The sequence below is a fragment of the Pyrus communis genome, chromosome 13, assembly GCF_963583255.1.
Source record: "Pyrus communis chromosome 13, drPyrComm1.1, whole genome shotgun sequence".
In the NCBI taxonomy this organism is placed as follows: domain Eukaryota; kingdom Viridiplantae; phylum Streptophyta; class Magnoliopsida; order Rosales; family Rosaceae; genus Pyrus; species Pyrus communis.
Genome location: NC_084815.1, coordinates 4,928,879 through 4,943,223, shown reverse-complemented (window position 1 = coordinate 4,943,223; position 14,345 = coordinate 4,928,879).

The following is a 14,345-nucleotide window of genomic DNA, read 5'->3' as shown; positions in this document are numbered from 1 at the left end:
CCCAAACCTCAATCCTCATTCCAAATGGTCACCTAATCACTAATAAAGGTGACTAACTTAATATAAGGACCTCAAGTTCCCTTGAGTTCCCCGATGTGGGACTAAAGAAGCTTAAAAACTCCAAAAATACCCCACATTTTGAGCCAACTATTACGTCCTAGGGTAAGGTGAAAAATGAGAGTAAACAATAGATGTGACATACATCAAGATATGTGTCTTTTGGAATTGAACCTACCTTAGTATATACTTATCGGATTTACTAGATGACGCAGTGAATATAAATTCTTGAACTATTCATCTTCGTAGTAAACCAAGACAAAAAGCAAAACATATGCCACACCAACACATCACAAATTCATACGTTTGTGTTTTTTTTTATCCTGAACAAATCCTGAATTCATGAGAGCTTTAGAGATGTAGCCATGTAATTCTCAGGCTGCTACTATTTTACTTGATTTACATGTATCAATATCATTAAAATAATGTATCCTATACCCATCAGCAGTCACCACACTTCTTCCATCATAGGAATGGGTATGTAAGTGTGTTTCTTCTTTGATTCTAGCCAAACCAGTTTGCCTATTGAACCTAGACCATGGGATCTCCAATCAACTAGATTAGGTTTATGTTTGACAGTTTCATTTTACTTTATTGGCTTTAAACCCATTCCCCTCGATGTATGCTTAACTTGCTCTCTAGACAAACCTTTAGTAAGCAGATCCGCAATATTATCTTTTGACTTGACATAGTCAATAGAAATTACCCTGCAACAGAGCCATTGCTTTATTGTATTATGCATTCGTCTAATTTATCTAGACTTCCCATTGTATACACTATTTTTAGCTCGATACTGTGCAACTAAACGATCACAGTGTATTCATATTGCCGTTACAGGTTTAGGCCATATGGGAATATCTTCCAAAAAATCTCATAGCCACTTAGCTTCTTCTCTAGCTTTATCGAGAGCTACAAATTCTGATTCCATCATTGATCGAGCTATGCACATTTGTTTGGAAGATTTCCAAGATATTACTGGTCCTCCCAAAGTAATACATAACCACTTGTGGATTTTGTATCAGTACTATCGAATATCCAATTCGCATCAATAAATCCTTCAAGCACAGGAGGTTGCCTAGTATAATGCAATCCATAATTCATTGTATGCTTTAAGTATCTCAATACTCGAATTAAAGCTTCTCAATGATCATGCCCAAGATTGCATGTATATCTACTCAGTCTACTCACTGAGTATACTATATTAGGCCTTGTACAATTCATAATGTAAATAAGGCTTCCAATAACTTATGAATACTCACGTTGAGATATAGCATCACCAATATTTTTCTTTAGTTTGCTATTTGCATCAAAAGGAGTAATTGTACCTTTACTTTCCAAATGACCATACTTCCTAAGTGTAGCTTCTATATAATGGGATTGTGTTAAAATATAACCTTCTTGGTTTCATTTGATTTTTATACCAAGAATCACATCAACTAGACCAAGATCTATATCGAAACTTGATTTCAATATCTTCTTGGTTCAATTTATTATCTCTTTGTTAGTTCCCATTATAAGCATATCATCTACACATAAATACAACATAATGCAAGCATTATTTTGAGTTTTTGTGTAGACACACTTATCACACTCATTTATCCTAAACCCATGAGTGATCATAATATGGTCAAATTTTTCATGCCATTGCTTTGGAGCTTATTTAAGCCCATATAGCAATTTCACAAGTTTACACACTTTGTGTTCTTGACCTTTAACCACAAACCCCTCGGGTTATTCCATATATATTTCCTCATCTAAGTTTCCATTTAAGAATACAGTCTTTACATCCATTTGATGTATTTTCATGTTATGGAGTGCAGCTATAGCAATCAACTGTCTTATTGACGTAATTCTCATTACAGGTGAGTACGTATCAAAGAAATCCAAACCATGTTTTTTACTGTATCCTTTAGCTACCAAACAAGCCTTATATTTGTCAATTGTACCATTTGGTTTTAATTTCTTCTTAAAGATCCATTTGTACCCAATTAGCTTATTACTAGCGGGCAAATCGACTAATTCCCATGTATGATTTTGCATAATGGAATCTATCTCACTGTTAATTGCATCTTTCCAAAATGGAGCATCAGGAGTGAACATAGCCTCCTTGAAAGATTGAGGTTTGGTTTCAGTTAATAAGGTCACAAAATCAGGCCCAAAGTCCTTTCGAATTTTTGTCTTTTTACTTCTTGTAGGTTCAAGTTCTTCTTCTTCTTGAACTCTTGACGAAGATGAACTATCATTATGTTCTCTAGGATAGGACCAGAAAAAAAAAATTCTTCTTTATATCAGGGACATGTAGCACATCAAGGAGGGTTAATTCATTTCCAGAAGTAAATTTCATAACACATTTCCTTATTCCAGCCACAACAGATGTGGACGCATTTCCCATAAACAACTGCTCGTTTCGCTCGACTTTTTGGTATGAAAAGAACATATTTCTGTCACCACATACATGGAGAGTTGCACCAGTATCTATCCACCAATCAATGTGGTCAAATACAAGGTTGATTTCAGAAATCATTGCAACCAGGGCAGCCACGTTATTTTCAATCAGGTTTGCGCAGTTGTTGTTGCCTTGATTTCCAAGACCTTGATCCCTTCGATGGTGACATTCTTGAGCTCTATGGCCTTGCTTTCCACAAACCCAGCAACTTCCCTTGATTTTCTTGAAGTTTTTGCCTTTCACACCAAGGGCAATGTTCTTTTCCTTCTTCTTAGTTTTTTGGAATTTCGGCCTTTGCTTCGATGAACTTTCTTCAACAACATTCGCCTTGGCTTCCATACTTGAAACTAGGATCTTCTCATTCTTTCTGTTATCTTCCTCAATTCTCAGCCTTACAATGAGATCCTCAAGGGTCATCTCCTTACATTTGTGCTTGAGATAATTTTTGAACTCCTTCCAAAATGGTGACAATTTCTCTATAAAAGACGCCACTTGAAAGGACTCATTGATCACTATACCTTCTACATGAATGTCATGGATTATTTTCTGAAGATCTTCAGTTTGAGAGACAACGGACTTGGAATCCACCATTTTGAAGTCTAAAAATTTGCCCACGACAAATTTCTTTGAACCAGCATCCTCTGTTTTATATTTTTTTTCTCAAGTGATTCCCAAAGATCCTTGGCTGTTTTGCACACCACATAGACATCATACAATGAATCATCTAATGCATTAAGAATATAGTTTTTGCAGAGAAAATCATTATGATTCCAGGCATCTATAGATGTCAAAGTTTCTGCAGAAAAAATATTTTCTCCATCTACAATAGGTACAGTCTCACGCCGAACATTAGCCAAATTCAGAGTTGTCAAATAAAACAGCATTTTCTGCTACCATCTTTTGAAACCTCCACCCTTAAATTTCTCATGCTTTTCAGAATGAGGTATAGTCTCTGATTGTTCCATACTGTTCAAAGATTGTTGGAAAACAATTTAGAAACAAAAATAACATAAATACAGAACTTGAAATACTTATACTTTATTACTCAAAAGTACTTTCAATACAAAATGAAATTACAAAATAAATACATAAATTAAAATGATATTAACTTGAATGAATCAAAGGTAGAGGCTAGCGCAAAAGTTATGTCCTTTGAACAAAATTTTCGTCCCACTCTTATGATCGTCGCAAGCTTTTACAATTCCTCTTTTCGTCAAGTCTCATCGGGTCTCGAAAGGGGCGAGGGAAAATCATGGTTTGGAAGAAGGAATCCGCGAGGAGGACAAGAGAAGACTGGAGAGAGAATGATTTGGAGAAAGAGATGAAGGAGAGAGAGAGAGAGAGAGAGAGAGAGAGAGAGAGAGAGAGACTGAGAGAGCAAAGGCAGAGAGAAAGCAGCGGACGGAACAGAGAGTAGTGTTTGAGATCTGAAATGAAATGGGAGTGAGACGGCTAGGGTTTGTAAAGTTAGGAAATTTTATAAAGCATTAAACATAAGAAACCTATCAATAATTTACTGGTACAATTATAACAACACAAAGCCTACAGTTAAGTTGGCTTGCAGCGACTAACCCTAACCTGCAAGGAAGGGGTTAAAACCCTGATGCCAACATGTTTTTTTAGTATTTATATATGATTTTTTTTTCAGTTCGGTTTGATTTTCGATTTTTTGAACCCACCCCTAACCCACATTGGATTATAGAATTCTAACGAATTTGCTTTATGAGTTTACTCTCTGAAAGAAAAGATAATCTACGATGGAATTGAAACTCCAGTTATATAAGGCTCTTTCATACATTTTCAAATACCTTTTGGATGTATCTAAAGCTACACGAAACGTTTTTAATTAATTTTACTTAAAAAACTTAATTCGAATTTAAAATTAATGATCTAATTAATTTTAATTCTTAGGCCCTAAGTGCCCCAATGCCGAAGGCCCTTGTCTTGGTTAATTAATATTATGGTATAATCATCAAGCCTAATCCACACAACTAGTGGCCCAAACCTCAATCCTCATCCCAAATAGTCCAAAACCTAATTACTAATAAAGGTGACTAACTTAATATAAGGACCTCAAGTTCCCTTTAGTTCCCCGGTGTGGGACTAAAGGAGCTCAAAAACTCCAACACGGTGCATTGCACCATCCAACAAATATACATCTGATGGAGCTAAACCCCTTCATTTAGACTTGTGCAGCTACATGTAATGCTTAAGCTCTGCAACTAGGGCTGGAATCTAGACTTGTGGTAATTTAGACTGGTGAAGTCATCTATTTTGGTTTATTATTGTGTCAAGTCATCTATTTCTTGAGGACCAATATCGGTACAAGTTAAAAGACAAAGAATAACAAGAAAACAAGTTTGCCATTAATTGACTTGATCGTGCAGACTAAGCCTTAGGGAAAAAAGTAAACTACCTTCCACTTTCAGACAAAGGTTTCTTTGAGCTTTCTAACTCCACTCCTTATTTCAAAACGTATCTCCCTGGAGCTTGATAATTAGCAATCTGATGTCAAAATTGAATGAGAAGATATAATATGACTTAATGTTATTCGAATAATAGCATCAAGGATTTGCGTCACTTATCTTCTTAATAATAGGCTCAAATTTCTTTATAGAGTTGGGATATGAATCTGCAATAGCTTTCTCTAAATCCTATTAAAAAAGCAAGATTGAGAGAGATAAGTAGCAGGAGAAGAAAACAAGACACTGTATGAATTTATAACACAGTTGGATACTGTAGAATTCCATCTACATGTAATGTTTTTCATATTACTCAAGAGGTCTGCTTCTTCTTCCTCCTCCTCTTCCTCTCTCTCCCTCTCTCTGGTATATCAGTTTAAGATTACACTTCTGACATGGGAACGACTCAAGATATACAACCCCACATCGTAGGTAAGTTAGATTTCCATATTTACACAAAGATTTTCTGGTTTTCATGTTTTTATATGGTTTTTCTGCATAAATTCCGAAAATTGTTTCAACGGTTTTTTCCCTTTATATTTGTTAATTATCTAGCAGTAGAATTATAGTGCATATCTACAATGGAGGAAAGAAGAAAAATAATATGGATGGCAACACTAGTGCAATTCATAGGGTTTCCGATCCTAATTCCTTAACAATGCATCTTATCATCCAAAAAGATCACCTAACCTAATGGTAAACATAAATATAGAAATTAAATTACGGCTGGAATCATGAACATCCAATCCAAAATATGAACAAATTTCACAAACCCTAATCTAGACTTAGGACCCTAAATTAAATTTCAAACCCTAAATTAATTCCAAAATTTACCTGATTTGGGGGAGAATCGGTGCACAGTGCACTAGATGAAGAAGACTCTCAGAGAGGAGAGGGCTAGGTGGCTGAGGGAGGGAGGGTGCGGTGGTGGGTCAGTGAGTGGGACTAGCCGGAGTTGAGCTTCAAATTCGAGACAGACAGGAGAGGGCTCGGTGGCTGAAGCAAGGAGGGTGAATGGAGAGAACTCAGACAAGGCTGGAACCCTAACAATGAATGGACGACACAGATCAATTTGAAACAATCCAATAGTTGAAATTGACTCTAAATATAATTAAAAAAATAATATATATATATGGATAAATATATATATATAAATAATTAATAATATATATTTTCGGTTCGATATGGGATTCCCGGAAATATTGAGAAGCCAATTCCAAATCCCGTACCAAAATTCGGGATCAGTTCGGGATAGCATTTTGAAAATTTCGGGAATTTCGGTTTAGGAAATTTTTTGTTTGGGTTCGGGATTTTCGGGAATTTTTTCCACCCCTAATATTATTCTAGGTGGTAAGGTTGACTAGGGTGATGCATAGGAATAGGCACTAACCTAAAAATGCAATATTTTAATTTGAGGAGAAATAGAGCCACCGTCTCTCCTCAAATGTAGGATCCCAAAAACTGATAAGCCAAAATAGTGTTTTGTTCTTGCCTCTCTGAGCTAAAATTTCACCTAAGCTCTCTATTTTTAAAACAGAATGCGTTTTACAAATCATAGACTTAAATTTGTTCATACCAACTCTATATAAATTCCTTCAAGGTTAATTCTTTGAATCAACAACTCTCTTTTCAATTCATTTGTTTCAAGATGGAGCGTTCCGGACATTTATGTTCGACTGTCTTCATCCTCGTCCTCCTTCTGGTGGCTATTGGTATCTTTCTCGTTTCTCATCTTAACTTCCTCGTTGTACCTAACACTAACATAAAATTTAATTATGTTGAAAGAAGTTATAAGTTAGGATACTCCTTCTCCAGTTGATGAAATAGAAAACCATGATTTTTATGGGTTAATGAATTGATGCATGTTTGGCAGGAACGGGGCCCATGGTAGCTGAGGGAAAGACAAAACAGATGTCGTCGAAGGATAAGAATTCGTCGACTTGTGAGTGTCCGAGCCATAAATACCACGGTCTTTGCTTTAGGTTTATTTTTTCAAGCAATTGTGCAGCTACATGCAAAGAAGAGGGATTTATGGGAGGCAAATGTAAGGGCTTCCATATGAGATGTATATGCACTAAACAATGTTCAGTCACACAAAAACTAACGTAAGTATTGTTGGAAATTATATATTATAATTAGGGTAAATAACAAAAAACTACCTTAATTATTGGTCTCACGACACTATCGTACTTTATATTTTAAAATTGACAATGTCATCCCTCATCTTACGAATTTGGTCCAATGTTAGACCTCCATCAGTTTTTCTATTAATTTCTCTGTTAAGTGCTGACGTAGTTTGAGATGAGACCCATTTTCTAGCCAAGTAGATAAAAATATTAATTAAATATTAATAAAATAAAAATAAATTATTTTAATATTTTTATTTTTAAAATGTGGGACCCACCTCTATAATTATCTCCCTTTCTCCCCTTTTTCTTCCTGATCCGTTCCAAACATCCCAGAACCCCATCCCTTTTATTCCTCTGCAATTCTCCCCCGCAGCCCCCAACAACACTCACCCCCAACACCCACATTTTCCCGTCCCCTACCTTTGTCCCTCTTTCTGTTCCAGAACCCCCTCCTTTTCAAAGATCTTCAACCCTAACCCAAACCCTAACCCTAACCCTAATTCCCCAATTTCAAACAGAAAACCCCAATTCGCCCCAAACCCAATCCTCTAAACTCACCCAAGAATCAAAATACATATGGGACCCACCCTCTACAATTCTGTCCCTTTCTCCCTTTCTTCTTCCTAATCCGAACCCATCTCTCACCCACCTCTTATGCACCAAATCCTCCTCCTCCGAGCCACCAAACCCTTCCCCACATGTCCCCTCAACCTTCCTCCACCATCATCTCTCTCCTCTCTCTCTCTCTCTCTCTGGGCAACTGCAATCTCCAATTTAAAACTTTAAAAAAAAAAAAAGTAAGGTCGAAGCCAAAGGGGCGAGGGAGAAGGGGTCTTAGGGTTTGGGTGGATGAGCTGGATGATAAAGAGGAAGAAGAGGAGCCACACGTGGAGTTCTAGGACGAGGAACCGGAAGGCTGGAGGTTGAGCTGTGCCCTGGAACCGTAAAGGATGATGGCGGTCAGGTCGCAGGCGCAGGCAGCATCCTCGGCAGTGGCGAAGGTCCCCAACCACTTGCAAGTGCACTTACGCCGCTCGCGGATCTCAGCTACCCATTTTCCCTTGCTCTGTTGATGCAAGCTGTGGTACCTGAACTTGTTGTCAGGGCCTCCTTTGCCGCTGCACCAAAAAAAAAAAAATCCTGGGTTTTTTTGGTCCAAATTTTTTTAAAATAAAAAGGTGAAGAATGGATGAAGGAAGAAGGTGAAAAATTGAGCGGACATTAGGTTTTTCCACCTGTAGCTATTTTTTGTCCTTCAAAGCATGAGCCTCGTCCATAAGCACACAACTCAACTGTCATCGTTTTAGAATTTTACGATCATTTTCTGCTGTGCACTGGAAGACCATAAGTACAAGGAATTAAATTACATAAAATCAAAATTACTATCAATTTTCCATATGCAACACCAAAACAAACCTATGTCTTTCAAATAGTGAGTAACACACGAGAATAACATTAAAAGGAGGCGGTAATCCAGCTTTGGACAAAGAGTTCAACTCTTTTGAATATGCCGATCGTGCAGCCCCATGATATTGGAGAACAATGAATGATGGGCACTACTTTTTAAGTTCTCTTTCCCAATTTCCAAAACAGAAGCAGGGCATACAATCAAATGTGGACCCAGGTCATCATTTAAATGTTTCAATAGCATCAAGTATGTTATAACCTGTTCAACAAGGACAAATATTACAAACCAAAGCTAAAAATATTATTGGCATATGCAAAGAAAAAGTACATGCAAGTACCTGAATGGTCTTCCCAAGACCCATCTCGTCGACCAAAATGGTTGCACAAATATAAAGGATATTAAACTGTAATGATTCAGAATTAAGATTAAACCAAGCCATATATGCTTATACACTTAGCCTCATAAATTTAACAATACAATTGGAAAATTTTGAACTATTGTGATCTAAGAACATTTAAGCTTAACATTTCAGAATCATGCAGTAGTAAAATGACTAATGAAATTCCATTCGGCGATCTGAATTTATTAGTCACACAGTTTAAGATCTTGTACTACTCAAAGTCTAGAGAATCAATACTACTCAAAGTCTAGAGAATCAATACTACTCAAAGTCTAGAGAATCAAAATTTATCACAGTCATACATTTTTACACAAGGAATTACTTTCTAAAGTAGAAGTAAAATTAAAATTATGCTTACATAGAACAAAAAATTGGAAAGGGATCCTCTCCGGATCCCTTCCACCTAATGCTCATGACCCACAAATCCGGTCCCTTGAAATTTGATCCAACGGCTAAAGTTATTATAACTTTTAATGAGGCCCCCTGTTTGTAGTCATTTGTTCAAATTTCAAGGGTCCAGATTTGTGGGTCATGAAGCTTAGGTGGAAGGGATCTGGCGAGGATCCCTTTCCCAAAAAATTAAGTACCTCCACTAATACCCTTCTGATACAGCAGAAGAAGAAAGTTAACACCATCCCACTGATATGGCTTAAGAATAGGTTGAAAATCGGAATCTTCAGACCTACAAGCCTCAATAATGTCATCTTACAACAAATAACCAGTAACCATCACTTGCCAATCCAATTGAAAGACGATACAACACCAGCAACAACAACAGAAAAAATAGCCAATTTTATGCTTATGAAGACCTCTCAACACATACTGAAAAGAAATACAAAACCTTCACGTAAGTAATACTCGATGACATAAAAGAACCATACTTTTATACAGCTACATTCTATTGGCCTATAATTTTCCTTATTTCACTAATTACAATGGAAACAAAGGAATACCAAATTTTTTAGCCCAATTATGAATTAGTAAAGGTAAGAGCTTTCCAACTCCATGTCATTCATACCATAAAAAGCTCAGTAAAAGTAAGAAAATGCACCTGATTGACAATCTTCACAGGGGCAGCTTCCACTTCGGCGTACCAATCAGAAACCGCCAGAGCCGAACTCCCTTGGAGCTTCTTTCTCAAATCCACTGATATCTTGGCACACTTCTGCAAAGCCTTCCCAACTACACCGTCGTCCTCCAACTTTTTTACCTTCTCATCCTCACTCGTTGACATAATATTAGCCCAATCCCCATCGCTACCCTCGTCCTCAACCACGAACCGACGTCCACGATTGACCGACCTGGTCTCCGGGACCTCATCCGTGTCGTCGTCCTCTAATTCATTCTTAATAACGATGTAATCGAAGCCGTCGTCCTCCAGTTCATGTTTAATCTCAATGCAATTAGAATCGGAGTCCTCGTCATAGTGGGAGAGCTATTGGGGCTTGAAGGCTGATCGAAATGCGATAAGGAAGGCTATGAGAGAGGATGAGGAGGAGGCTGGCTGTGTGCAGTCAGGACGAAGGCTAATACTATTCAATTTCTTAAGTATTATACGTACAAAATAAATAAATTTAAAGCTACTTAATATATATATATATACACACACACCATTCAACTTGATGGGATACGCATTCAGCGAAATTACTTTCAACGATCCAACCGTCAAACTTGTTTGTATATACTTCGAGATCATATATGCCAAAAATCGCAAAAATAAAAATAAAAACATTCAAAGATCAAGTAACGGAACAAAACTTTTCAACGGTTATAAACGAAAAATCACAATTTAGCAGTTATTTTAACTCTGATTTTGATGATTTTTTACAGTTACACTCCGTGACCCTATATGAATACAATGAATAAACTTGATCATCAATTTAAAATATTTATACTAGTGACTACCACAAAATCTTATGTTATACTTAATGAAAGTATAAATAAACTCTTAAGTGTTAGTGAATCTATTGTTTTGATGGGATACACATTCTACGAAACTAGTTTCAACGATCCAAATGTCAAACTTGTTTGTATATACTTCGAGATTGCATACACCAAAAATCATGAAAAACAAACGTTCAGAGATTAAGTAACAGGACAAAAATTTTCAACGGTTATAAACAAAAAATCATGATTTAATGGTAGTTTTAACTCCAATTTTGATGATTTTTTACAGCTACACTCCTTAACCTTATATGAATACAATGAATGAATTCGATCTTCAATTTAAAGTATTTACACTAGTGGATACCACAAAATCTTAAGAAAGAAGTAATTTCGTTTTGGAACCATTCATTAAGGTCTAAAAAAGGTGATTAAAGTTGTCTGCCTGCAGAAATGTTATTAAACTAAACTTTTAAAAGGTCACATTATATTCACCCAGAAGAAGGAGACACGCCCAAAACCTACTGCAACTGGGTTTGCATTTTCTGCTTCCCAAACTGCTTCAGTGATGTGGAAAAAGTCGTTGACTTTGTGCGACGAAGACTGTCGTCGCGCAAAACTATTTTGTGCGATGATGGTTCACCTTTGTTGTGCAAAACAGCTTTGTGCGACAGAAAGACTTCATCATCCAAAAAGATGCACTGCATTCCAAACCAAACAATACCCGCCAGAGATTGAGTTCAATGAAGGTAGCCGTCGCGCAAAACAGTTTTGCACGACAAATGTGAACTTTCGTCTTTTAAAATAATTTTGCAGGATGACTACCTTTGTCGCGTAAAGTCTCGTTGTGCAAAATGTCCTTGCGTGACGATTTGTTGTCAACATTGTGCAAAATGTCCTTGCATAACGTAATTTGCTCCATAGTGCAAAGTCCCATCATGCAAGTATGTTTTTGTACTAGTGAGCCAACGTAACCAATGAATTAGCCGGGCGAAAACCAGTGATTGGAGATCCGATGGCCTAAGTTCAATAGGCAAACTGGTGGGCATGATTAAAAAAAGTTAACACAATATATACTCATTCATGTGATGGAAGAAATGTGTTGTCTACATAAGTTTTAAGGTGTATATTTATATTACTTAATGACAATGATAATTTATCAACTAATAAGAGGAATATTGCAGAATATTCTTAATCACTGGTCACCCATGTGAGAGTAGAAGTGGGTCGCTTCTATGATAATGATATCTTATGTTTTAGAGGTTGCTTGCATTCACCAGGATTTGCACTCGACCACTGTTCATAGAAGTGTGCAAATTTTGTTCCATAATCGACGTATGTTGTTTGGAACTGATTCACTAAGCAATGCAAATTCTTATCTTGCATCGTAATTAGAAGTGGCTTCTCTTGTTTGGACACTTTATTAACTATGGAAAGGATCTGCCCATCAACTATTGTTCAAAACTCTTTATAATATAGCCAAAGTAAGTCAAAGCCCGAATTGCCCAGAAAAATATCCTTTCTTCCAAGTCACAGGCTGCTTCGTTTTCTGATTCGAAAAAGTGGGAAGCAATCCAGCAACTCATCTTCATAACCATTGGTTGTCTCTCCATAACCTCAATTGCTAATTAGAAATGCCATGTTTGAAGGTTTTGGGGAGGAGGAAGAGGCCCCTCTTAGGAGAAAGAGGCACACCGCTCCTCCTGCTTCCCCAATCTCAAGGATGCCTGCCTTATTTTCTTTGGTGAACAAACCGTTAGCTTCATCTTCTCTACCCATCAGACCAGAATTGCCTCCATCACTCAAGCTTAAGCCTGAATTTGCTTATTTGACATTTTTTCAGGCTCCTCATTCTTTGTTAATCAAAGTTACCATTCATTCTTATGTATTAGTCTATGCTCTTCTTGAAAGAACCCTCTGCCAATTGTTTCAACACGATTTGAAGAAACAATGCGCCATCCTCTTGTGATTCGGCCTTCGGTTGGCCATATTGCCATGCCTAGTGATACCAACGAACTTCTAAATACTGACTTCGTTCGTGCTCTCCTTGGAGCTACAATTGCCTATGCCGACTACAAAGAAGCTTGTATGTCTCTTGAAGAAATCCTGATGCGATGCTATGGAAGCTGTTATGAGGTAACTTTCCTTGTGCTATATTGTTTCATAGTGTTGAGCAAAGTTTCATTTAAGGTTTGGAAAGTGGATCTTCTGAAGTTAACTTTTTCGAGAACGCACATCCTTGTAGCCGCACCCGCGAATAGGATATTACCTTCTGACCCGTTATCAATCAGAATCCTACCTACCATGGCATTAGAGATTTGTAACTTGATAAGAAGAGCACCATTATGAGGTGAATAGGTAATTTCTGGCCTAGTGACAAGGTTCCTTAGGTGATGCTCTCCTCACATAATCTTCCTTCCTTTATGTGCATTTTTGAAGTAATCTTGTTGTCTTCTTACCTAGTTGACTGTTAAGAGAAACTTCCCTCCTGGATATCGAGGTAGTAGAAAACCCAGGTTGTTCTGCAGCTTCTTCAAGCGTGCAGTTTCGATGAGTTCCTAGGCCAGCCTGCCTGGATCTGGGCTAATTATCTTTAGATGAGCCTGAGCGGTAGAGTTTTCGAGGCATGCAGTGGCATATTCAACAATTCTCATCATTTCATCTAGCATGGTGAGTTTTTCCCATTCCTCGATTTGTAATTCTTCCTAAGATTTTTCACCGACGCGCGTATCTTTAGTATGCCCTCCCAGACCTTGTCCATAAAAGTGGTATCTTCCTTGCTCGGGTTTATGGCTTGACCATAGAATGATCTTCTAGACATAGCTTCCATAGGGTAGAGTGATCTGGTCGATAGAAATAAAAGTGTCCTATCAATAAAAACACCAGTTATTAGAACCAAATTTGTGCACCGCCGTGAGAGGTAGGTGAGTACAAACTTGGGAAACTTGGAAACAATAAATCCTGGGACCAGGGAGGTGTGCCGACCAAAGGTTTTTCGACGATCAAGTTGGTGAATGATTTTAGACTCAAGCATTGGGCGTGAGAATTGAAGTGTTTAGATTGCATTGCCAAAGATGAACCCTAGATGGGTGTATTTATACCATGGGGAGAGAAACCTTTTTAGGATAGAATCCTCGTTCTAAGATGGGGAAACCGTAGAGGATATCTAGGAGTAAATATTGCACCCTCTTAAGAGTTCTGATTAATTGTGGCGCATGCCAAATCCTAGATTGAGGAACTTCAAGACTTAAAGGATCTAATTGCGTCTATCTCCAAATCAGATCGCATGTTTTGCGAAACAAGCTTGATCATCCAGTGAGGTTGCTTAGGACTCCACCTATTGCTCTGGAGTAGAGTGATGATAACACCTCTCCTCCATCTAATACAGCTATTCCCAGAGCTGACAAGAACAAGACCAGATTTCTAAGGTAACTGTATTCGAATCAGCCTTACTTCGGTCTTGAAAAATTTAGTCCCACACTGCCACTTGGAGGTAAAATGTAATTAACAATTCTCACATTAAAAATAAATAAATAAATAATACATGCATGCTGAGAGA